Source organism: Rhynchophorus ferrugineus, unplaced genomic scaffold (assembly GCF_030347505.1).
Source record: "Rhynchophorus ferrugineus isolate W39M unplaced genomic scaffold, kcgeb_rfMv2 rfM1, whole genome shotgun sequence".
NCBI classification, from domain to species: domain Eukaryota; kingdom Metazoa; phylum Arthropoda; class Insecta; order Coleoptera; family Curculionidae; genus Rhynchophorus; species Rhynchophorus ferrugineus.
The window spans coordinates 44,487,807-44,513,529 of record NW_027472580.1 but is presented as its reverse complement, the minus strand read 5'-3'; the positions used below and the strand labels follow the sequence as shown (position 1 = coordinate 44,513,529).

General features: G+C 31.3%; 1 protein-coding gene across 7 annotated transcripts in view; it reads left to right on the top strand.

The window, feature by feature from the left end:
* gw (trinucleotide repeat containing adaptor protein gawky) overlaps positions 1–25,723 on the top strand; it is a 52,351-nt gene that overhangs the window by 5,195 nt on the left and 21,433 nt on the right. For 5 of the 7 annotated variants that reach the window (XM_076419557.1, XM_076419559.1, XM_076419555.1 and 2 more), the window contains exon 1: positions 22,890–23,285. The exons of 1 other annotated variant lie outside the window; for it this stretch is intronic. The gene's annotated coding sequence lies outside the window, so the exon portion shown is untranslated. Of the gene's footprint in view, positions 1–22,025; positions 22,123–22,889; positions 23,286–25,723 lie in introns of those variants that run through there. One more of the 7 variants, XM_076419558.1, reaches the window with a different exon arrangement.

Genomic DNA, 25,723 nt, shown 5'->3' with positions numbered 1-25,723 from the left:
TTCATAACATAAAATTGGAGATAGTAGATGGCACTAACATGAATTTAATCTAAAAATGTTTATCAATTTTTGGAGCTAAAAATCGTGTAAAGTACAATATCTGAAACGTAAATGATAAAGTCCATGCGTTTTTTAAATGTATTTTGCTTGGAAATAAGTTGTTTTAGAATTTGTTTAGGAGCCTGATAGTAATCCGATATTTTCACAAGGAATCGTTTTATGTATGTGGGTTATGAAATTGGTAGGGATAAAACGCAGCATTTCAATTTACTGTAAAGTATTTTATTTTAACGGAATCTTGGCACTTGTTAAATCGATGTTATAAGTGTTCCCAAAAAATTTTTGATACATAACAAGTAAACGTGTGTTTTGTTTCCTTTAGATTCTTACGTAATAGATATTAAAAAAGGGGAGAGGGTTGGCCTATTATTTTCTTACTTCAGAGAAGGGGTCAAAAAGTGTTTAAAACATCGTTTTGCGTAATATTATTATTTAATTAATAGTGCTGAATGAAAACAGTCGATAGTAGACGTGGGCCGCGGAGGAAAATGTCGAAAATATTGATTTTTTTTAATATCGATATATCGGTATTTTTTCGGCATCCCACCCAACAGTTGCAAGATATTCTAACCAGTCGATAGCCAATAAAATGGTAAAATGAAAATATTAATTGTTATTATTTTAATAACATAAGATATAATTGTTTGGATTCATCTTAAATACGTTTAAATCGACTAATGGCAGTGTAAATTTTATTTTATGTTTCTTGTTTACTTTGAATTTTTAAAGAAAAAGGAGTAGAATAATGATCCCGAATATTTTTCATCATATTTAATATTTGGAAAGCAACAATCACATAACATAATAAATGTAATTAGTTATTACTTTTTTATTTGAATATATGATTACGTTTTGTGTGGAAAAGTATCGCCGCTGAATCTAGAAGGTCACAAAAGAAGACTGAAAGTGCTCAAAGATCCCTAACCATAAACTTGCTTGTGTTGTTGTGAACTAACATAGTCTACTAGAATGTATACCTAGACTTGTAGTTCAGGATGTGAGGGAAATAAAGGCGGATTGCAGTAATTTTCTCATCCGTAAACTATTAGAATTTGGAGTCACCAACACTTGGGAAACCGTTTCATATAGGGTATACTATAGAAATTTGGTACAGATGGGACAACATTGTTCTACAATCTTTGTAGTGATTGTTTTAGGAGGGAGGTATTTTTAGGTTTTTACGATTTTTAGGGAGATTTTAATAGTAAATTGAGAGTTGTATTGTTTTAAACCCCTCCAAATTGCATGTCTAATAAATATTTAATTTGCTATTAAGCCTATAAATGTGTTTTAGAAGATATTTTAAAAAATCTTGAAGCTTCATTTGAAATAATGGTAAAATGTGTTATGTAATATGTATTTTATTCAAAGTATTGGCCATCGATAGGCGCTACTTTTTCCCATCTTTCAGGTAATTTATGGATTCAATCTCGAAAGAATAATTTATTATTTGAGGCTATTTACAAATCGACATAATTTTTGTATCTTCATAAGAAGTGAAGCGCCGCTGAGACAGAAGTCAGAACAAGTAGTAATCAGAAGTAAGGTCTGGAAAATACGGATGATGGGGTGGCACTTCCCATTTTAATGTTTCGAGTCATGTTTTGACCGATTTTGCAACATATGGTCGAACTATCGACTACGGCTATAATATGAGCAAAGGCATAACAATCTTATTCTTCAACATGACGACGTTGAAGAATAATATTGTTATGCCTTTGCTCATATTATAGCCGTAGTCGATAGCGATCTCCGTTGGTGGTTTTATTAGGTTTTAACAGCTCCTAGTATACTGTAGCACGCTGATCCCACCAAATAAAGAAATTAGCTTGGAGTCATGAATATTATGCTTTGCCGTTGATGTTGATGCATGACCAAGCGGTCCCCATGATTTTTTTGGCATTGGCAACAATAGGATGTAAAAAATCTTTCCGCTTTTGCCGCTGAAGTAGCTTTTCACACATCACCAAGTGCCTTTCAATGTCTCTTGGCTTCTATTCATACAGCAGACAACATCCAAGCATTTGGGTCATTCCCATTTTTTTCAAGCGATTGGAAATGGTTTCTTGTGTTACTCCCAACAATTCTGCATATTTTTCTTGCGTTTTGCATGGACCATCATCGAGTAATGACTTCAAATCCCCATCTTCAAATTTTTACTTATTACATTAATAAATAATCTTGAAAAAGTGAGTTCCTACATGCTGCTATATCAATGTACATTGTTATTTACAATCATATTACAAACATAACGGTTATATTTTCATGGGCTAGGACGGCAAAGCCAGAACTAGCCAATATAAATCTAGTAACGAATGAAACATTCGACCGTTTCATTCAGTAGTAAAAATTAATCAATTACTACATGGAGAGTCGTTTTCATTCGATAATTCCCAACTGTAGTTTTAAAGTATGAATGCTCCAATAAATTAATAATTTCAACTATAATTGGACGGGAATTAAATAAACGTAAACAAAGAACCAATGGTCAAGACGAGGGACTGCTCTGTATACTACTGCTGCAATATTCGCAGGTTCAAATTGCGTTCAGGCATGGACGCCAATTTATGTTTAAAATAGTCCATAAATGTAAAATAATCCCAGTCATGCCAGCAACTATAGGGTATCTTCTAAAACGGTGTTAGTAGGTTTGGATTCTAAGAATCGTAGTTCGTATCCAACATTAAAAGTCCAGATCAAAAGACCCAAATTGGTAATATAAAGGTTCTAAAATAGAACGATTTCCAAAATATAAGAAGTTTTGAAATTAATTGTTTTCAATCGTTTCGTCTTGGAGCGAGACAAAAAGACGAATTTACATAATCTGGGACGAATCTGGTAAATATTGAACGAATATGGCAAAATTATCCGAGATGAATCGGAATATACTAAATATTATTCCGTTAACATTTAACATTGCCCTGATTTTTAGAGTTAAGAAATCAAATCAATAAGTTTACATTATTTATTTTTATACAGATAATTTGAAAATAAAGCTGTAGAAAAACAATTGTTAATTTTATCAGAATTATAAAATACAGCGTATAATTTTAAAAAGGCATTTTTTGAGAAAAGTTGGTAAAAAATAACTTTCTGCGACTTTTTCCATTTTTCTGTAAACGAACGAACGATATTGGTTTGGCAGCGATCAATGGCAGCAAATAATTTTCGCAGTTCTTCAGCGGCAATGAGAAGGCGCTTTGTTTGTTGAATACGCTGGGTGCGGCTGAACCTCCCATTCAAGCGGCAACAGTATTCCATCGCATATAAACCTTTTATTCATTAACTGCAAAGCTGTATGATAGTTCTTTGAAATTTTGAGCTGGGTTTTCATTCAGTAAGTCTTACAGTTTATTGTCATCAAACTTTGGTTGTTCTCCAGGCCATTCTTTCTTATTAACATTAAACTCACCATTTGCAAATCTCCGAAACCGAAACCTACAATTGGTATATGACAGCATCGCCAAAAGTATCTAAAAGTATTTGATAGGCTTCGGCAGCACATTTCTTCAAATTAAACAGCAAACTTAATGAATGAATGGGTATGCTATATGGCTCGATGAATGGAAGTAAAACGAAATGAAACAGGGTGTTACCTGGTGACAAGGCTTGGGCAGTCGATGGTGGCACGTTTGAACTCAACGCTGGTCAGATACTGAATGATGAAGGTACCCTTTAATAACATCCCAGATAAACGTCTCGGGGTTGCCAGATAATCACTATCGTTTTATAGTTGGCGCTGCTAACACCTCGCCCGTGTTCAACATGTGGGATTATATTTCTGGTTATTTTGTAGACAGTTATTCCACGATGTAAAATTCGACATGCCTCAAGGTCGCTACAATACTAAATGGAAAACTGTTATTTTATCTAGGGAAATATCGAAATATACGACAAATATCGCTAAAAGCCTTCGTACATGGTTAATTTTAAATAAACTTTAAGAAACAGTTATCATTTGCGGATACTTGAAAAATAATAAGACGTTTTGTTTTAAGAAACTCTAAGAATAACAAACACTTGTCTCATAGTGTTTCAATTTTCTAAATAATGACTTTAATTAATAGCATTGCTTGAAAATGTGAAAGTTATTCTTGACTAAATTATTTTATTTATTGTTAAATTTTCATGACAAATAATTATCTACCCATTGCCCGCTGCCGTCTCTCCTTCCCTTTCAGTCGGTACGCCCAATGGAACGGGAAAATATTTGATGGCGTCGATCGAGCTCAACAGCGTAGGTGTACGTGGCCCGAAACGTGATCGGGTTTATTTATAGCCGGAACTAGAAGTGCCACATCAAAACAATCAGACAAGTGATGTTTCATGGCTGGACGGTGGCGGTCGACCAACAGGACGGGGGGCGTTTTGGTGATAACACGATATTTTACCAGGCCCATCCGTTTCAAACAAATAGAATCGGATCTAATCATCATTCTTACCCCAAAATGTCATTTTTACATGAAGTTTACTACTAAAATATTTTTAAAATAAATGTATCTAAATAAATATATGTAAATATAAATATATAGTGTGTTCTTTCGGAATAGTTCGGAAATATTTTTTAATGTGTGCATAAGTATTCTTAAGGATCTTACAAACGACCGAACTTTTCAACATGCTTAAGTGGGATAATTTTTGTAGGTTCAAATACTAAGTGAATTGAATTTATTTCGAAAAAGTCTTGTTGATATAGATCTGAATATTTTGACGAATTTTATTTAAATTTTCTGTTGCTTTATGTTCGATTTTTTATTACTTAACCATATTGTTTTCTAAAATGTATTTTCGATTATTTTTCCGCGTAGCGCATTGGCATTAAAACGAAAGATATGGAGCATGACACAGTATATATAAACTTGTTAGTTGTTCGGGTCTATGAAATACATCTTACAGATTTTTTTTTCGGAGTTTGTCCGAAAGTCCACTTAATAATAAACCTTACATGGATATAAGACATTTTTGTGCCTTTTTACCTTTAACATTTACGTCATTTTTTAATTTCTGGTCTTGAAAATAAGCATTTTTACTTCTTAATCATGTAGCTGAAACTTAACTACCAATGTGCTTTTATTTTGTTTAAGATTTTTTATTGTGGGAACCAGTCATTTGCTGCAAATTACACCCATCTAATCGTAATGTTGCTATAATAATATGTTTGTTTTGATAGTTTGGATGTAATCAACAACCAATACCGATTCTCGAGCAAGTCTCTATCGGCTTATCAAATTTTTTGGTATTTGATAGAAAAATAAAATATCAAGGCCATTATTGCAATTTTGTACCTACCGCAAACGTTATATATCTAACCTAAAAATATATAAAAATAACTATAATAAAAAAACTTCAAATTGTCATATCCATCTACTGAAATCATTAATTAAATTGCAGAAATGCTGGTCTATCACGCCGAACACAATAACGGGCGTAACGGTTTTTTGACATGGTTGAAATGCTTCGTTTAAGAGAGTGCTCTTTAATTTGTTGGTTTTTTAAATTCAAACAGGCTTGATCTTAGCTTTGAGACTCAATTAATTTATTGATGATTACATTAATATTTAACATTTTGTAAGAGCGATACCCTGAACCTGGATGAGTTTTTTTGTGTGAAATGTTTTCAAATGTGGGGATTAGGTTATTAGTAGGACTGACTCTTATGCAGGTTTTGTGCAAGAAAGTAATAGATGGCGCACGAAAATGGGGAGAATATTCAACAATGAATTAGACACCAAGTGTTAAAACGACGCACCAAATAATCATAATAATTTTTACCATTAATTATTAAGTTGCCCTCGAATCGTTTTAATTTTCTTCTAAGCAGATGTGACACTTATTATCTACACATCTCTTTGACACTCAAAGCATCACTTAAATTAAATTAGCCGTATTTTGTCGAAATTTCATTCTATAACAATGTTTACTAGCGTTTTTACTTGTCTTATTATCTTTTTGCAGTACAATATTTTGGTTAAATATCTCATTGTTTAGAGGGTTATCAATTTCGATATTAAAAAGATATCATAAATAAGCGGGAATCGGAGTGTTATCGATCGTAACAATTAACACATTTTCGGGCGTCCTATTAGTCCGTTACACTCTGTATACAAGTGGATCGTAACGTACAATGTTCAATTAGCTTATATGAAAATAATTTTAATGAGGATACGCTTAAAAGTTCCAAAAGGGTCGGATATTCTTGGTTATTTCCGCTTGACGCTTCCTTCTATTTTATCGTAGGCATCGTGTTTTTTCTTGCATTTGTTAACGTTTTATCGTGCCAAAGGAAATTTTTGTTTGCTCAGGATCAAACAATTTTCCGTCAACTGCCCAATAATTTTTCACGCCGTTCATGATTCCGCGGGCAAAAAACTGCTTCAACTATTTTAATTCCTTTTTATGAGGTACGTATCATTGTTTCAAATCGGTTGGACAATAATATAATATTAACAATTATATTTATAATGGTTCTGTTATTGTTTGAATAACATTTAATCGAATTTATATTTTTTATTTGTATTTATGGTAGATTTTGCATATTGGATATTATATTGGCTTAGTTATTGATCATATCGGCTTTATTCGCATTTTTTATTGCCTATTTTCTTATATCTTCAAGATTTAGAACTATTTAGCCAATTAATTCATGGGCGGTATGCTTGATTAGTTAACGTTGCGTTGGTTTGTATAATATATCCAATAAAATAGTTAATGAACGTCATCAAAGTTTATAACGCCAGAACGCGGCAATGGGCAGTAGTTTTACAACGTTTGCTGGTTTATAATCTCTAATTATTAGCATTAATGTTTCGAAGAACTTTTGACATTTGTCAATAGGGTTATCAGTACCAACACAAATCAAATTTTACAGAGTGATTCGGTTACATGTTCTGATGCATCGGACGTCATCAGTCATGCATCAGGGTAAAATGAGAAGGAAAATCCCTTCCGAGTTTAAGACAAATCTTATATTTTAACAAACTGCATTTGGCAGTATATTCGGCCTTATCTATGACGTGTATTGGCTGTTTTATTGAAAGGACTATATATTTAACTGTATTAAGACAGTGTACCGGAAAAATATCAATATTTTTCGATTTTTTAAAAAGTATGGATAGTTGTAAGTAAAAGTCTAGAACTTTGAGTTTCAAATTAAAATTTAGATATTAAAAACCTTCTTTTTTTTTGCTGAAAAGTAGCATTGAGCGGAAAAAATGTCTATGCTAAAACCTAGGGTATTTAAAGGAGCGTTTCGAATTTTTGTTTTGAGATCCCCTCTCCGGTTCATCGAGTGAATATTGCCTTGAGAAATAGAGTTAGAGTGAAGAAATATCAATAATGTTAAAAACAAGTATCGATATTATTTGTTCACGACCGGCATCCCTCAGATAGTACATTTTTCTAAACTAACAAACATGTTATTTCAGATTTAACTTATTTAGAGCCGACTTGGTTGGCGCGGTGGTCAAGGCGACAAGACAGTCCTCCTACGGTTGCGATAGTCGCGGGTTCGAATCCTGCTGTGCCATGGTCATAAATTTATATTTGTTATTGTCCAAAAGACACGAGTGTAAAATCCGGCCATGGAAATGATCCGAGTTGCGCCAGTGACCAGGGTGGGTATGATCGGATGTCTTCTGGGATATTCTCAAAGTTGGTCACACGCCAGTCGATATGCCGAAAACCTAGTTGGTAGAAAGACTTTAAGATATAACAAAAAAACTTTCAGCGTATTTCCGTCATATTACATCTCCTTTCTGATGTCCATCATTTACAATTTTATGTAAAAATTATTTTCTCTTTAACTGCATTTGGAAAATTCCAATAGTTAATTTGTAAAAAATAACATGTTATATGTTTTTAATAAAAGAAATTGGTTAGTATCCGATAAAACACCCGTCGGTTCTTTCTTGTGCATACCTGATTCAAATTAAAAAAAAATACATTCCCCCTTTCCAACTCCTACAGCACAAATTCAACTCGCCTCCCATCGTCAATTTCAAAGCGAGCGCTTGAAACCACCCCCACCCCAACACCACTCGATGGAGGGCCCTTTGTCGGTTCCGCCGACATACAGCCCTCCAATGCTCCCACCCTTGGCGACCGAATCCCTACTACTCAACCAGACCGCCCCGATTCTGACCCAGTTTGGCGGAGAGAACTGGGACGTCGCCGATAACAGCGCCCCCAATGCCAACGGTCGTGTATGCGGCGATGTCTGTAAAGTCGATACAATGAGAGATCCGCGATGGAGAATAAATGTCAACGTTGTCGACGCCCGATGGTGTGATGAGAGGGGATTTTTAAAAATTATTCAGCTTGAAAATTATCCAAAACATATACAAACGAGTCAACTCATTTTGGGATGTGTTTCACCCCTATAGTACTAGTATATTATTTTGCTTATACCCTATTATAAAAAGTGATTTCGTTTTTCAAAGTTAATTTTCATATAAATTAGATACTTTCCTGTGAAAACCCCATTTCGTCAAATTCGCCAGTTTATAACTTCTGGGCGAAAAACTGAAGGAATTTTACAATATTAAGAGGGTTTTACAGAGACTAGATCAAAAGGTCATGGGACGATGAATACGACTTTACGATGGATACTTCAAAACTTTCAGGCCAATTTCTCTCAATTATTACCGAGTCAGAAATTATGTCTGTGGTCTAGCGTTGTCAACGCTTTTTCTATTGGTCAATTCTGTTGGTTTTTTCAATCATTTGTGTCAGTCGTATTTTTTATTGACAGTAGGGAGTCGAATTAATGGTTTGGCCCTGTTGGATTAGCTCATGATTAACAATTCCTTTCCAATTCCACCAAAGCATTCCCTTCTTTGTCGCCAGTGTAAAGCTGTAACCATTTATGAAGCGTTTCTCCGGGCTTCGATCATGATCTTTTTCGCCATTATTGGCCTACGTAAACCACTCTTTCACAGACCATAATCACTCATTCATTTAAACTCGATTTCGTTTTGTTTCAGCGGCCATTCACAAATGGCTGTTCATTGTTATTAACGTAATATGGACTCCCTTTTAATACCCATTCTTAAGTAAATTATTCAAAAAGTGTTAAGGTGGATGATTATTTCCGTAACGATATACGTATGCCGGCCTACCTCGATGTGTATAAAAATTTCATCGACATTTTCAACGATCGCCGGGCGAAAAGTCACCACGAGTTAAAAACTCTCCTTATAACTATAACATTGTTGTATTTATAAAATTGGACTGTCATCTTTCAAACTCACCATAGTATAGCTTCAGTGAGTGAATGTTATTAGCGAAATAATATTATCGACATTATTTTTTCTCGACCCTTTATATAATCTTAGTAATCTCAAATATTCTCAGCTTGCTTGATTTTGAAAATAATCGTACTTTAATATATGACCATAATACAATTAAAAAAAATTAGATACAATTTATAAAATAGGAAAGGCTTTTAATCACTGAAACTGTTAATCTACTTGAGAAACTATTTTATTTAAAAGAAAGAGTAGGCGACTTATTGAACGGCTAGACAAAATGACACTGACGGTAAGGACATGTAAAAATCATCCCAACGTCTATTTTTAGATATCTCACTCGTAACACCATTCTTAGCCGATGACCCATCAGGTCACAGAGCAGTCCATAATCAGTAAAGTACTTATATAATATAACACGTATATATACCACATACATATATTCATAAATTTTTGTCATGTTAGCCTCTTGACTCGACTTACAGATTAACGTGGGTTCTGAACCACAATCCACCGACAGTCCAATGCTTTATGCAATGCAATGGGAGGCCAGCCCTATCTTGCCTAGTGGTGGGTTGGTTTGTTTTTTCTTTTCGGATTTTACACTCTTGCTTGTTACATTAGTAACCATACCCCGGCGATATTCGAAGCTTCGACTATCCTATAGCTTTAATTAGTGGTGCTACCAAGTCGGCTATAAAAATGTTTAAGGAAAGAAACTTTATAAATATGTATAAGTTATGTATAGTGACGTAGTCAGTCGGTAGGACCCTGTGGAGACCATAAGGCTGTTATTTTTTAAACTAAATGAAGATTATCGAAGACAAACTAACAGATGAAGAAAAAATCAATATTCACAAATATTTCCTATAATTGTAACAAGTCGGTGGTATTGTAACTGTCAAGATTGGACAATGTATATATATATATCTATATATATATACATTGTATTGTATTATATATTATATTGTATAATGTATATATATTAAGTTAAAAATAGCATTTCCGAAAACTCCTTGTTTGTTATGCTGTCATCGCACCGTTTACCCGAATTCGTTATCTAATCAACTTCGAGTTGTATTCGGTGATTACTGTTACTTGTGTAACTTGGTGTGTTACTGTTACTTCAATTCCTGATATATTTTCGAGTAGTTTGAAAAATACATTATTAATGATAACAAGAAATTATTTTATAATACAATTTGTTGCGACTCAAGGAAGAAGATTCAAAATTCTGTGTTGTTATTTTATTACGAGAAGCACTATTTATATCTTCGGTCTAATTAAAAACATCAATTAATCAAGTTATTTTTAAGCCCAGGGCGTAAAATAAAGATTATATTTAATAACACAATAATAAATAATTTAGCATTTTAAATAAATAAAAACAGAGATTAAACTAAATGAACTACTTACTCTAAAAATGGTAAAATAAATAAAACAAATAAGCGTGCGAGATCTCGATGTCCAGGTGTTCGAGTGATAATTCTGTAATTCCATAATAAAAACGTACCAGAGCAACCAATTTTCAATGACAAGAGTGAAATTAAAATATAATTGAGATATAACTTAGATGGATACTTCTATTGTCAGGTAATATAATGATACTGGCAGTTAAAATATTGGAAACTATAATAGTATCCATAATAATAGTATCGATAAATAAATGCATCGCCAAATGCTGGTGATGGATGGTATTTATAATCTCAATATAAGACGATGAAAATGAGAGGCAAAAAATCTCCAACAAATTATGTTTCATTTCATCTCCACTCAATCTGTTACATTTGAAATTTATCTTATATCGCTTCTCATCACATTCTCCAGCCATTTGTTGTTCTATTTTTCTTATTATATGTTATTGGTCTTAGTATGATTGATTTTTAATTTTAGTGATTATTTCTTCGGCTTATTTCTTGCTTCTGTGCTGTATATTATTATATAAGCTGAAAATAAAATCTACTGAAAATATTTTAAGATTAATCGCTACATTCACATATTTATATTAAATTGCTATGTTATTAGTAATAAACACATATTTAGCAACTTTTACCTTTTTTATGGTAACATTGCTAACCTCTGTTAGACTCCCTATATAGTTTTTTTACATTTTTTTTATTTCCGAAAGGGAAAAATACAGCGTAGACTAGTTAGAAGTGTGAGGTGTTTATGGTGATGCGTACTAATGAACGCCAGTGTTTTAATTAGTTTGCATGTTTTCGTTCAGGAAACTTCGATGTTAATGATGAACCTCTCATCGATGAAATTCTTAAACATATCGAGCTGGATCGATATATCTCATCGTTCAATATCGCTACGAAAATAAATCTTAACCCTAAAAACAGTTTTTAATCATTTACATTACCAAAAGAAAATCAATAATTGGGTTACACATGAATTAACTGTGAAAAATGTTAATGGGCCTAGTTTCCATTTGTGAATCGCTGCTGAAACTGACTGAATCATTAATTCGACCCCTTACTACTACTAACTAATACAAATACAATAAACAAGCAAGAGAAATAAATACTTTGTCTTTCATTAGGACTATGTTAGACTGTATAGTGGGTTGGTAAAAATTAACAATGATTGACTAAGGTTTGAATTTTCATTAGCAAACGTCATTCTCGAATAGGCAGAAGTCATATGTAATTTTAAGGTGGAAATTACGTTGTTGAAAATGTTTTGTAAATTCTTATTGTTTTGAAATATTAAGAATAAAATTACATTTTTCAAAATTATATTTTTCAATAAATTTAAATTTAAATATTTCATCTGATTTTTGATTTATTGGTTTGCGTATATTTTTTTGATAGTATCTTTAGGTCTTCCTAACCTACGTTAAGCAGTAAGTCCAGTCTAAATAAACCCTAGTTGGTAAAAAGAAGACTTTAAATTATGATTTTTAAAAAGTTATAAATTATATCATTTTATATCGTCTATGTTTATAAGATTCGATTAGATCGGATTCGATCAAAATGAATAATTTATTAAATTATTAGATGTAACCCATTACAGATTGATTGCGCACATGGAAACTATTTCCGTTAGTCTCGTTTTTTATTAAATGTTAAACTGTTTCTAATAGAATGATGATAAATATCAATTAAGATCAAAAATAACTTGCTGGGTTGTATCAATGCGTCACGTTAATGGAATGATAATATCATATATCACCACTCAAGGCTGTTGTTTGAATGTCACGGTCGTACCTTATAATACTTCGAGTGTTTAGGTAGTTAGAACGGTAAAATATATATAGGAGAAACACAGAATATCATAAATATTAAAAATGATGGTTATACTTAATTATTATATAATATTATATTATATATTATTATATTATCAGTTTTGTAGCGTGAAATAAAACTTTTTAATTGTTATTTGTGGTACTTGATCATACATATTTTCGAATATATAATATAAAATAGTATCTAATACAGCATGTAAATAGTGATTATTTTATGTTACATCACTCGTTACCATGTCGGATTTCTTATAATATCCAGTGCGTAATGTCCGCCAGTGATGAACTTTTTTATTGTACCTAAATTTCAACGGTATAGTCTGTATAACCATGCAATGATTTCTCAAGTTTTAGTATTTCCAAATTCCAATAGTAGAGTACGCTCCGAATTCTTAAAGTAAATTCTTGAAAGGTGTCAGTAAGCTAGATGTCACAGGAGTTATTCACGAAGAAAGAAAACATACTAGATGATGATGTGATGATTGTTCTTGCATCAATACATAAGCAAGACGAGTTCGGGAGAAATAATACATCAGATTACGTAGCCAAAGTTAAAACTAACATGTATTTACTAAAAGTTCATGTGATTTAGTTCGCTTAAAACTTCTGATTTCCTCCGCGTTGTCCACTAGTTGTGTTTCTTCCACGTTGCTGTGATTCAGTAACCTTATTTATAATATAATTTATATATTATTATAATTTTATATATAATTGACAGATAAACCAATCTCTTTAAGCTTATCTCAAATTGCTAATATCTTCCGACTCACCATTACAGCTCTTTGATTTTCAGTGCGATTTGTTCTGCCTGTTGTCGAACTTGAATATGTGTTCACTGAAGACGGTATATTGTTTTTTGAAATGTTAAATTACAATACTTTTTATTACATATATATTTATGTTATACTCATAAACATACATGTATATATTACACTTATAAACATGCATATATATTATACTTACAAATAATCGCATTAAAAACTGAAAATAAAAGTCATTAACAAATATGTATTGTGTTTTTTGTGCCATAACTCCACTACTATAGACTTCTATATTCCTTTCCTATATGCATTTCCTTGTTTACTCTCATTAAATTTTCGAGTAACATGAATGTTAATAATATGCTACGGGAATTGATGGATCAATCGAAACAATAATCTCGACAAGAATATAGATTTATCACTCTCAATTTTGATTCTTAAGTGGTGATATCATAATTAGTTCGAATATTTTCCTATTTGCGAATATCATTATTTATGTTAAGGAAAGTAAAATGTTATACCATAAAACAATTCTTTAACTAAAATTAAAGTTAGTTAAGCCCTAATCTAGCAGTTGTATAAGTATTTGTAGGAAACTGTGATAAAACAAAGAAAATGTGTAACATTTTCTATACAGAAGAATTTTCCCTTAATATTAATATGAATTATTAATTAAGGCGAAAGATGTTTTCGTTAGGTTGGGAATTATCATATTAATCATTAATTATTATGTCAAGCATTAATTAATTATTATATGAATCATTAATTAATTATTATATTAATTAATTAGAATCATTTCAAATATATTTTCTGTTTTCTCAATACATTTGTAAATTGAAATATTTTTAGAAAATATCTAATTACACAACTTTTTTTTATTCGCCTGGACTACACGCTGTTGACGCTAGCGACGGTGGAAACATTTTATCTGATGAAATATATTACTTTTATTTATAGAATGCTAACAACAATATATGTTTGAAACATTTGACGAATGTACACGATGTTTAATTGGCAAAGGCTTGGGCAAGTACATCGCGGATGACTGACTGTCATGTCCATAGACAATGTTAATTGTTGAGAATGTGAAATTTTCCAGGAACGAAGAACACAATGGCTAAAGAGCTTAATTACGATTCGATTCGGTGACGGGATAGAAAGAAACAACTGCCAGTATTGTGGCGACCCGTCTGACCTTCACAATAATATCACTTGTAAACATAAACATATTTAAATGTTTCGATAAACTGATATTCGATAAACAACATTATACGTGCTCTTAATATCATTGTGTTGTTTTTGAATGGACTCACGTTTTAGTACTGAAACCATCAATTATTATTTAGATACTGTGGATAAAGTACCATTAAGCGATGCTTTCTAGCGATTATTTACTTATTTTAATATCCATTTTGGAGGATGGACAGAAATATAGGTTATAGATGAGGATATAATATTCCGGGAATAGGGTAGATAGAGGGACTAGAATTAGACGTTCGTGAATGTACGGTTGTCTATCGGATTGTAGCAATTCGGGTAGAGCTGCAATGAAACCTTTCTTCCTGGGTCTGAAGAATCGTGGAATGTTTCGTAATCACACATACTTGCATCATATAATGAATGACGGTGTGACTGTTTGAAGAAATTGATCCGTCCTTAATTAGAAGTATTTAATGATCTTGGACTACTCCAAGTTAGTAGGACGTCATCTTGGGGCGTTCTGCGATTAGGGCACCTTCAAGTTTGTAATCATAAGTGTTCCAACTTTGGTGATAAAAGGATGGCCACGCGGTATTCTTATGCCCTGTCTTCGACCATTTCAACTAATCGGATGAGAACGTCGAATAAGTACTATTTGACGAGTTCCTCATGGATTTTTTCCCATGACCGTGTCGAGCACATGACTTTTGCCTTTCGTAGATCATTAATGGGCTTTGATTACGTCAGGGTCAAAGTACTTTTGATATAAGATTTTCTACTCATTGATATTTGATGTTCAGTTTCGCATGGTTAACGAGGGGTTAGACAGGAATATAGGTAAGGATAAGTTCCTTCGATGTCTTTTATACTATTTGATCGCATGTTACCAATCCTCGCATACAGTTTTATTTTACTAGCTAGTATACTTAAACATGGAGCCTATCTTCAAATAACTTATAACAATATAAATAATTTAAAAATTTAAATAATAAAATGTACCTACTATCACTAATTACTGTTTTAACTTATTTATGGACAGAAATCGTTAGTGAAGACTTAGGTCAATTAAAATCTCGGGTTTTCTATAAAGTATAAATAATTCGATTTCAAAATGTTGGCTTTATAAGTACACATTCTTAGTCTTTACTCTATGCCTCCAACTTACCCAATACCAAACACTACCCAGTATTTTCAAAGTAATATTTTAAAAATATTAATACTTTTAGTGATATTTTGAGGTTATATTTTGAATTATCAATACGTTTAAATAATAATTTATAAAAATATTTGTTTTTTCAATACAACAGCAAATTATTGTGGTTATTGTTTATACAATGGTTATTGCTTTATAATAGATATTTATAAAGCATATAGAATTAATCAGCTGTTTACGTATTCATAATTCCATATTACTGTAAAATATGTAGACACATTTATAGTAATTTATTTAAGCTAAGAATTAAGCAAGTAAAACCAATGTCTTACGTTATTTTATACGTTTTAACTTTCGTAAGTGTATCTATGATAAGTTTGTTCGTTTGCTCATTAAATCATTCGGAATTCGACTATAGGGTACTTTCAGAGGTTTCAAAATAAAGTATTGCAATTCTTTGTCAGTAATCAGTGCTATATCTTTAATGAGACGATTTAACGCAAAACATTAGGAATCTTAAAAGTATTCATATGTCACTTATCTCCTAAATTTTATGCTTTGCCATTATTTATTCTGAAAAAGTTTCTTATTCCTTTATATTAAATTTTTTCAAATTTAAATTTATTAAAATTATTAAGTAATTTTGTAGATACTAGAATTACCAAAAATGTTTATAGTAAGTATTGCTAATTAAGAAATTTATATTCTTCTATAATAACTATTTTAATTGCTTATTGATGTTTAGAGGATATTTATGTTTTGCGAATGTTCCTGTCCGAATTCTGTTTAATAAATTATATTCTAGAATCAAAAAAGGTGTTGTGATAATAGCAAGTATTATTTAAAGGTATATTAACAATCCTGTAATTCCAGTTGTTTTTATAATAATATATGAAATAATTAAAAATCGCTAATAAAAATAAAATTAGATATCCGGAAATGTTAACATGTAACAACTGCTACTACTGAGAACCATTCAGTACGCACACTACTGATGCTGGCAAGCGGTTAAACCGCTGGCCTTGCTGCTAAAGCCGCCATTTATTTCAATATCGCTCTAATTGTGAATTTTTGGGATATGGTTCTATTAGATTTAGGGACAGGATTATAAGTAATCTTTGCCGTCGCAACTTCTGAGATTATTTCCAAATTGCCTAGATGAATTAAAATTTGAATACGAACTTAATATTATGAATTAAATTTGTATTGACATTAGAGCTATACTATCGGTTTTCACGAATGTTCGTGTATACCATTCTCAATTTTGGTACTTGATATTAGAATCGTGTTTAAAGTTTCACATATATCACTGCTCAACATTGTTATGGTTCTTCAACACCCCAATCTATTAAATTGTAAGGAACAAAGCGTGAATTTTTCGGAGAAGTTAAAATGAGTTAAATTATTGTAATTTATTTTTAATCTAATGAAATTTATGGAAATGGGTACTTAACAATGGCTGTTTTGCGGAGAAGAGACTATTAGGAAACACAACAGAATACTATATTACCCACATGGGACATCTTTTTAAAACGCTACAAATTAACTCCAATATCTCATATAGAAAATTCCCTACAAATATTTTCAGGTATTCTCTCGACTGAATGATAGAAGTGGTCGAAAAAAAACTATGCAGCTTTTTAGTTTTGTTTCAAAACATACTTAATATCTAACTGATTTAATGTGTTTGAGGTAAACCATCTATTTATATCGTAATAATTAAATTAAAAAGATGTTTATTAATAGTTGTTTACCAAAAATCAAATTTATATAATTTTCTACGTTAGCCGGTTTTGTCAAAATAAATCGTAATTTATTTTAAGCATGACAAATGTAAATAATTATTCGCTAATATATTTTTAAAAAGTTGACGTTCTGCTTTTATTTTAGATTCGTTAATATGACGCTGATTTATTTTTAAGATTAATTGTCCTTTTTATTTTCGGATCCGTGCCATCTAATTGGTCAATAAGCTGTTTACATTTCAACTCCTTTCTCGTCTGATAGCCAACAGAATACCAATACCAATTCTATTTTTATTCATTCCTCGTACTTCTTTTCCTAATGCTGGCTTTTTTTCATCGGTTTCCTGTATAAAACTACTTATGCGTTTTAAAAAATAAGGCTTAAGGAAAAACAGTACGGTGGTGAAGTACGGTGTACAAAACAGTTACTACGAGTAATCACAAATATTGGACAGATATATCGAAAATATCAAAGCTAAAACAAGAGTGTTTTGAAGTCTTTCGAAAATTAAGAACAAAAGTAAAATGTATTGAGTCCTTTCATATTTCGTTTATATTATTCTCTCAAAACACACAATTCATAGATCGCTATTTTATCACCTCCATGAATGATTAATTTATTTAATTTCTACAAAGATAACTTATAATATTCCAAAAATACACTTTTATCTATACATTTGTATCCATCTAAATAGTTCGGTATCTCTAATATTCCCTAGTACTAAGAGCCTAACTTATCACCTAGAATAATTTTCATTGTCTACCTTGAAAAAGGAAGGACCATCAACAGCGACTATTATATATTGTTATTGGACCGTTTGAAGGACGAATTCGCTAAAAAATGGCCACATTTGAAGAAAAATAAAGTACTGGTTCACCAAGACAATGCACCATGTCACAAGTCAGTGAAAACGATGGCAAAATCCATGAATTGGGCTTCGAAATTGCTTCCTCATCCATCGTATTCTCCATATTTGGCCCGCAGCAACTATTTCCTGTTCTCAGATCTCAAAAGAATGCTCGCTGGGAAGAAATTTTCGTCGAATGAAGAGGAATGAAGATCGCCGAAACTGGGGCCTATTTTGAAGCAAAGGACAAATCGTACTACAAAAATGGTAATTCCCTTGAAGGGAATTATGTTGAATAAAAGAATAATTTTGTCAAAAAAATGTGTTTTACTATGGTAGGCCGGGGACTTTTCAATTGATCTGTTATATATTAGTTTGATGTTGAAACTCTAGGTGATGGGACTTTTCTTATTTTTAATTATGTTTTTTTTTAATTCAGATGCTTCTGATTCCGACTGTTATTGTCACATTTATGGATTTTAACCACTTCCTGTTTTTAAATACATAAACTGCCGTAGATAGAATCGCAGTCAAACGTGTTTTAACGTGGAAATGATTTTGCCATTTTAAAACATAAAACCGACAGAGAAAACGGGCTTCAGTTTCCAACGTTGTTATCGATTTTGCGGAACGACGTCCTTTTTTTGGTCATATTTTCAGTGGATACAACATCTATATCTGATCAGATACCCTAATGAACAATGAAGGGAAACATTACTTCTGCCATAGTTATCCTTGCCATTTTACATTACTGATATAGCGTTTTTAAATACATATATATTTAGAATAATAACTGATAAATACCTTTATAATATCAACAGAAGATAGTGAATATTTGTTTCTTAATTATCTTGTTATTGAACAAACAATCTTATACTCACAGAGACAATTATAAGCACAATGTTATTTTTTTTAATATTAATATTAATATAGATATATTCAGCGTAATTTTAATCAACTGTAAATTCAAAATATCAACATTTAAATTAACATTTTAGAGAGTATTTTATGTATTTATATAGTATGTATTTTACAAAAGGCTCTCTAAAAATTATTTTTCATCTCACGTTTCCTTGTCAAGTCCTAACGATGAGTAGTCGATTTATCTTTATTTTCTGTTACTACCTGTGTAAATGTTTCTTGTTTAATTCTGCTGATTTCCTCTATATCTTCTGATTTAATCACTGCATTCCTTCTAATGCATTTGTCATATCATCTGTAAAAGATTTAGTAATCATTCACCCCTCATAGAGTCCAACCGAATGCTCATTTATTCTGAACAATTACATACATATATACGCGTACAAATCTTACACATAATATGATTGTCTACAATTATCCTGTACTAATTATATATACATCTTTGGTTGTTTCCGCTTTTATCACTCTGTCTTGGTAATTGTCAGTATTGGGGTATAAGCCCACCTCAGAGAAGTTGCTTTCATTCACAGAAACTTTCAGTATCAGATTCGCCGTTCATGTCAATTTTTAAATTTGTTTGAAGTTTGTTGATTTCTAATCTATGAAACACTTGTTCACAATTCACCTATTTGTCAATTTCTTCTTCGGATGTGTTATTGTAGACAATGCTTTATTCCACAAGACCAAGCAGTTATTCATTGTATATCCTTCTCGATCAGCACATACATTATAATAATTTTTTGCTCCCCCCATATCAATTCCATACGGTTAAAATATATAGTGATAGAGAGGGATATGAATACTCGTGAATGATATGACAATATTTTTTCGCCAATATGATCTAAATGTTTATATCTGATCTATCTTTTTTCAGGCCTGTTTCTAAAGAGAAGAAGTATAAAACATGAACATTTAATTTATTTTTACCGAGCGAGTATATTTTCCCAATTAACAGTTTCCTGTGAAATAATTGTATTATAAATATGATTATATTGAGAATACAATATCTAAACACCCTTTTTCATATAATTCATATATTTGATTCCGAATAGAGTCAACATCAAGGTGATCTTTATTCTTTACCCAAAGATTTTAGTCACAGTATTCAGGCTAATATTCAGTGTATCTACAACACGCTAAAAATATTTCCAATAGAAACCGTAGCAACTTAATAGTATCAATACTTACCTCTCTAACGTATTTTAAGGGCTCCATTATCTCATTCCTGTTCAAGGTAACTGTTGAGAGATGCAATATGTTTCTGACTCTGACCTTGAATAAGCAAAGAGCAAAGTATTTTAAAGAATTTTGCAGACCAGGCGATAAAATTGGAGGAAAAATATGGTGTAATTTTAAAACAAATTCACTGTTATTTTGATTGAATTCAATATTTTTCATATTTTGCCATATATAGAGATTTTTGCTTCAATGATCGTTTTTTACTTAATATTTATCAAACTCAGCTATAACAATTATATCAGGTTTTAACAGTTCATAAGATAATATATCCATTTTGTTGCAAACATACAGTGTAACTTAAAAGAACTTTTGTAAATATTTCGTTATAAAGGAATTTATATGCTTTTCTTCTGATCTGGCAATCCTTAAAATGATTCTATTATTTATTATCGCTACAATACTATTTGGTATTTAACTGTATACAAAAACAATTCCGATTGGAGCAAATATAAAAGACCACCTACATCTATGTGGTTCGAGTACTTGGATACTGCTACGGTCTAATATTTCGATATGAATGAAGGCATATTATGCGTACTTCTTTCTGAGATTACTCCAAAAATTATATTATTCCATTAAGATCAATATTTAAAAACGTTGAATACACAGATGTGGAGATGCCTAATAGCCTAACCTAATAATAATTATAGACTGATAACCAAATATAATAATTTATTAAAAAATTACAATAAATTTATTAAAAATTACAGAAAATTGCTATATATATAGATATAGTTCTCCATAATTATAGACCGAGTATGATTGCGGCGAATTAAAAATTCAAAACAATCCACTGATAAATCAATACTTGATTTTAGGTACCCCACTCCCCGTTATTCGATCACCGTTATCTATTTATAATATAGACGTTTTACGGCCGTACAAACTTTTTGTGAAACCCTGTATTTTGACCTCTACCTATTGGATTCTTATATAACGATACTTTCTAACGCTCCATTGTACGCAGGCCGCGTCGTAGCTAGAAAGGGGACCGTACTGGAAATCAATCATCGCCAACGGAAGAGCTTGTTTTGGTGGATTTTTTCCATTTTTTTTTTCGGCATGCTTACTCGCCGCGAATTAGAAAGGCCAAAGCAAAATCAAGACCGTATATTTGTTTATAGAACCGCATACGCATATTTACTAGCTGTTCTGTAAAATGGCGGACAAACCCCCCCCCCTGGTCTATGCTGTTTGTGTGCCACTTGGCGGACTGTGTTGCCGTTGTTACTAAATTGTAATAATGTCTAATTCTTGATCTAATTTTATCGATTCAACATGTTTTAATTAATGTCAATTAATTATTAAGATTATTTTAAAATGCAATTGTGTACACATCGTGGTTTTATAAATATACAACATAAAAATGAATGCAGCCAATATACTTTTTGGGCAAGGAACTTTCAGTTAATATACGGGAAAACATGTTTCCATTTATTGTAGGCAAAAATTGGGTCTTTCATTGGTGAACTAAATAACTTCCTCTAAAATATTGTTTTCTTTATTTTGTACCGATCGAGATTAAGATTTTAATTGTCTCAGTATTTTCATTTTCATTTTCATTAGCCATTATATTAATTGATTATATCTTTTTTATTTTTTGCAGGTAAGCGGTTATATCTTCAATAACTCTTCAAGAACACAAGCTATTTAAATACAAGTGAATTTAGTTAACCTCTTTTTTGGACTGAGCAATTTCTAAGGTAAAGTATAGAACATATATATACATATATATACATATATATATATATATATATATATATTACAGCGTTTCGCTTATTTTGATATTTCACTCATTTTATTGCATACAACTTTGGAGTATTAAAATTTGTCATCAAATCAATTCAATCAATCATTCAAATCAGTCGCATTCAGTTAGATATTATTTATTTAAGTTGTTTTTTATTGGTAACGATAGGATAGTTGGATGTCACCATTTCGAAAACGACCCTTCGAGAATAATATAATTCACTATCATTTGCATGTATAATTCATATCATTTGCAGTGTTAATGTGTTTTCCTATTATAGTCTAATTAAAGTATTTTAAACTTTTTGTTATAAATACAATTTATTTCAATATAATATTAATCTTAAACTTATTTATAAATTAACGAATTAATAAATAATAAATAATAGTTTTTTTTACATTTCAGTTTTGTATTTAGATCACCCATCAGAAATTTTACGTATTACGAAAAACAATATTTTATATACTCTATATATGCTCTTCAAAACTTCACCACTATATTAATGATTCGATAGACAATATGTAAAACGCTAAAAATTGTATACGTTATCTGAATGTAAAGTTGTATCTAGCGCACTTTTGTAATACTCTACGTAAATAAGACGATATCTTCGTGAACTTGAAAATATAAGTGAATCTGAAAAAAATCTTATAAAGAGTAACTTGGCAACGCGGCACGCGTCATCGAACGCTCAAAACTTGTTTCCGTCGCACGCTTTCCAATGCCGTAAACGACCGAGCAACGCCGACTCGAACACTTGGAAGTGCGGCGTGTCGAGGCAACGGCGATCGCTGCCAGCATTGCCACGTATTGTGGATCGATAAACAAAATCCGCAAACAAAAGGAATCCAAGTATTTTAACGCCAAATCGTTTAATAATATTGTGATATTTAGTATTCTCATTAGTTCAGTGTGATAAAACGAAGGAAATTAATACGAGCACCGTGGGTATACGAACGGAAAGACCAGTGTGAAGGCAGGTAAATAAAAGTGCGCATTAGATAATGACTTGTGTGTGTTCGTGAACCAAGTTCCGACGTTCTCCCGCTCTCTTTATCTCTTTCTGGAACAAGTAGTTCGCCGCTCGTTGAATTTGTGGCGTCCATATTTGTGTATGTAAGTTCCCTAAAATTAAGTTTTCATCTCATTTATTTACTATTACTTGATTGAAACATATTTTTAGTTAGTAAATTGGTTGTTCAAATTAATTTTTTTTAATTTGTTTATGTTGTTAATATTGTATCACACATTTTATTAAGGTTCAAGTGACTCGATTTCTATTTATAAATGTCTGTGATGCATTTTGCGTGGGCTATTCCTTGATAGATACAGCGTTTTTTCACATTTTTTGGTTTGAACTAATTTTGGGTTATTTTGGACAGTAACGGGAATGCGTGTGATGTTTTGGAGACCCGTTTCAAAACCATATAACCTTAAATGTTCTATTTTTGAAGTTGTTACGACAGTTGTTGATTTGCCCGCACTAAATAGGGGACCTTCAGATTTTAGAAAGGCGGTACCAAAGCGTAAACATTGAAATGGCAATCGTGATGATGTAGTTTTATACCGACATAGTTATTGGAAAATTCAGTCTTGTTCTTTTAAATGTAAAAATAGCGATATAATACGTATTTTAACCATTACCCATCCGAAAATACGAAAATAAATATTCAATGGAAAATTGACTGAAAACGTCTGTTCGCCAATAGGGTTACTGTTTTAGGAATTTAGAAAGCTGTATATTGGCATGAAAATATGCATTCTGATTTATATGTGAAACTTACATTTTTTGGGCCAAACTTTATTAAAAAGGCCTAAAAATTTTTGAATTTGAATTTCAACGTAATTTAAATAACTACATACGTTGACTTTTTAGGGCCCACTTTCTAATTTTTATTCGTAGTACAGCAAACGCTTGATAACGTAAATGCTCAATAATGAAGAAATTATTGCTTTAAGGCTTTAAACACAAAAATCGCACATTAACTATTTTAGACAGACTCAAATTGCAGATTGTTTTTCTTAAAAATAATTATGGCTGTTTAAATATGTGTTGTTTGTTATAAACATATGTATATGTATTAATCGTTTCTTTTAATAGAATTTTTATAATTTAAATCATAAATAGAGTTCGTTAATGTAGACATTTCAAGAATCTGAATTATATAACATAAATTAGTCCACATTAACGAGCGTCTGCTGTATTTAGGCATTATTAATGAATCAACAAATATTAAATTATAAATCACTATTGCTGTGGTGTAATTAATCTATTATACATTATTTGTATTTTGTATCTCAGATATGGCCAATATAGAATAAGACTTAATGCCATAATTTTCAAATAAAATTATAAAATCAATGCTTCCTTGGGGCTATTCCATTTATTAAGCCAATAACGTAATTATTAATCAGGTTATCTTTCTGCAATTGTTGATCTGGAGTAAGTTTTGACCTTCAAGGTGTTGCAGATTGAGAATGCTCTTTTATATTTTTTTACTCTCATTATTCTATCCAAGGAATGCAAAGTAAAGAAATGACAGCCTTGCTTTATTGTTTATTTATTGATATTGGATACCGTGTTTTTTAACATTGCCGATGAACTAACCTTTCTGTGTACTACATAGTATAGTATAGCAAACAAACATAAACAAAATATGCTTATCAAACTAAAGTGGTTGTATAATTTAATCAGAGAAAAGAAGGAAAATAAACACGCTGATATATTATGTTTTTTTTAATTGCCGTATAATAACAAAACAACTAGTGAAGTTTTTGAGGTGATGACGTTGTGTATACTATTAAATAATTAATAAGAATCTATTTCCTCCTATAATCCATTAAAGATTATAAATATTTCGCCAATGCTTAAAAGTGTTAATACGTATTTTCATCTTATCAAGACGGTTTAATCTGCTTCAGTCTGTGATTATACATTGCCTACTTATTTATGCATGTTCCTCCAGCGAGATGGAAAACTCGTTCCTGAGAATGTTGTTATTCGTTTTTTTTTGTCTTACCATCAGTTGAACGCACTCTTAAGACTGCATGTATGTTCTTTTGTTAATCCACTTTATCAACTTACACATTCCACTATATTTCATCAGTTTTATTTATCGATTAAATAAAAAATGTGAAATAATTTTATTATGAATAGATTTTTTGTAATTATTTTTTGGGTACTATAATATGTTTAATACGCATCTCAATTAGTTTAAATAATCAAAGTACAGATATTTGTTCACAAAAGTATTGAAAATAAGTGTAAGTTTATTAAATTTGTCATGTTTTGTGTGATTCAGACCAAATATTTCTATTTATATTATAGTGTCCCTATATAATTTTCTGACCTCATAGTGCTAGGCAACACGTGTGACTGTCGAAAGATGGCGTCGTATAATGTTTTACCACTGTGTCTTAATTTCAAGGTTTCCAGTCTGGCTTTTTTGTATTCAATGACTGGTATTATATGTGAAAGGACGCAGTACTAGTCAGAAGAAATTAACTAAATTGTGATCAGTTTTGAAAGCTTACCAATAGTTTAATAGAAGCGA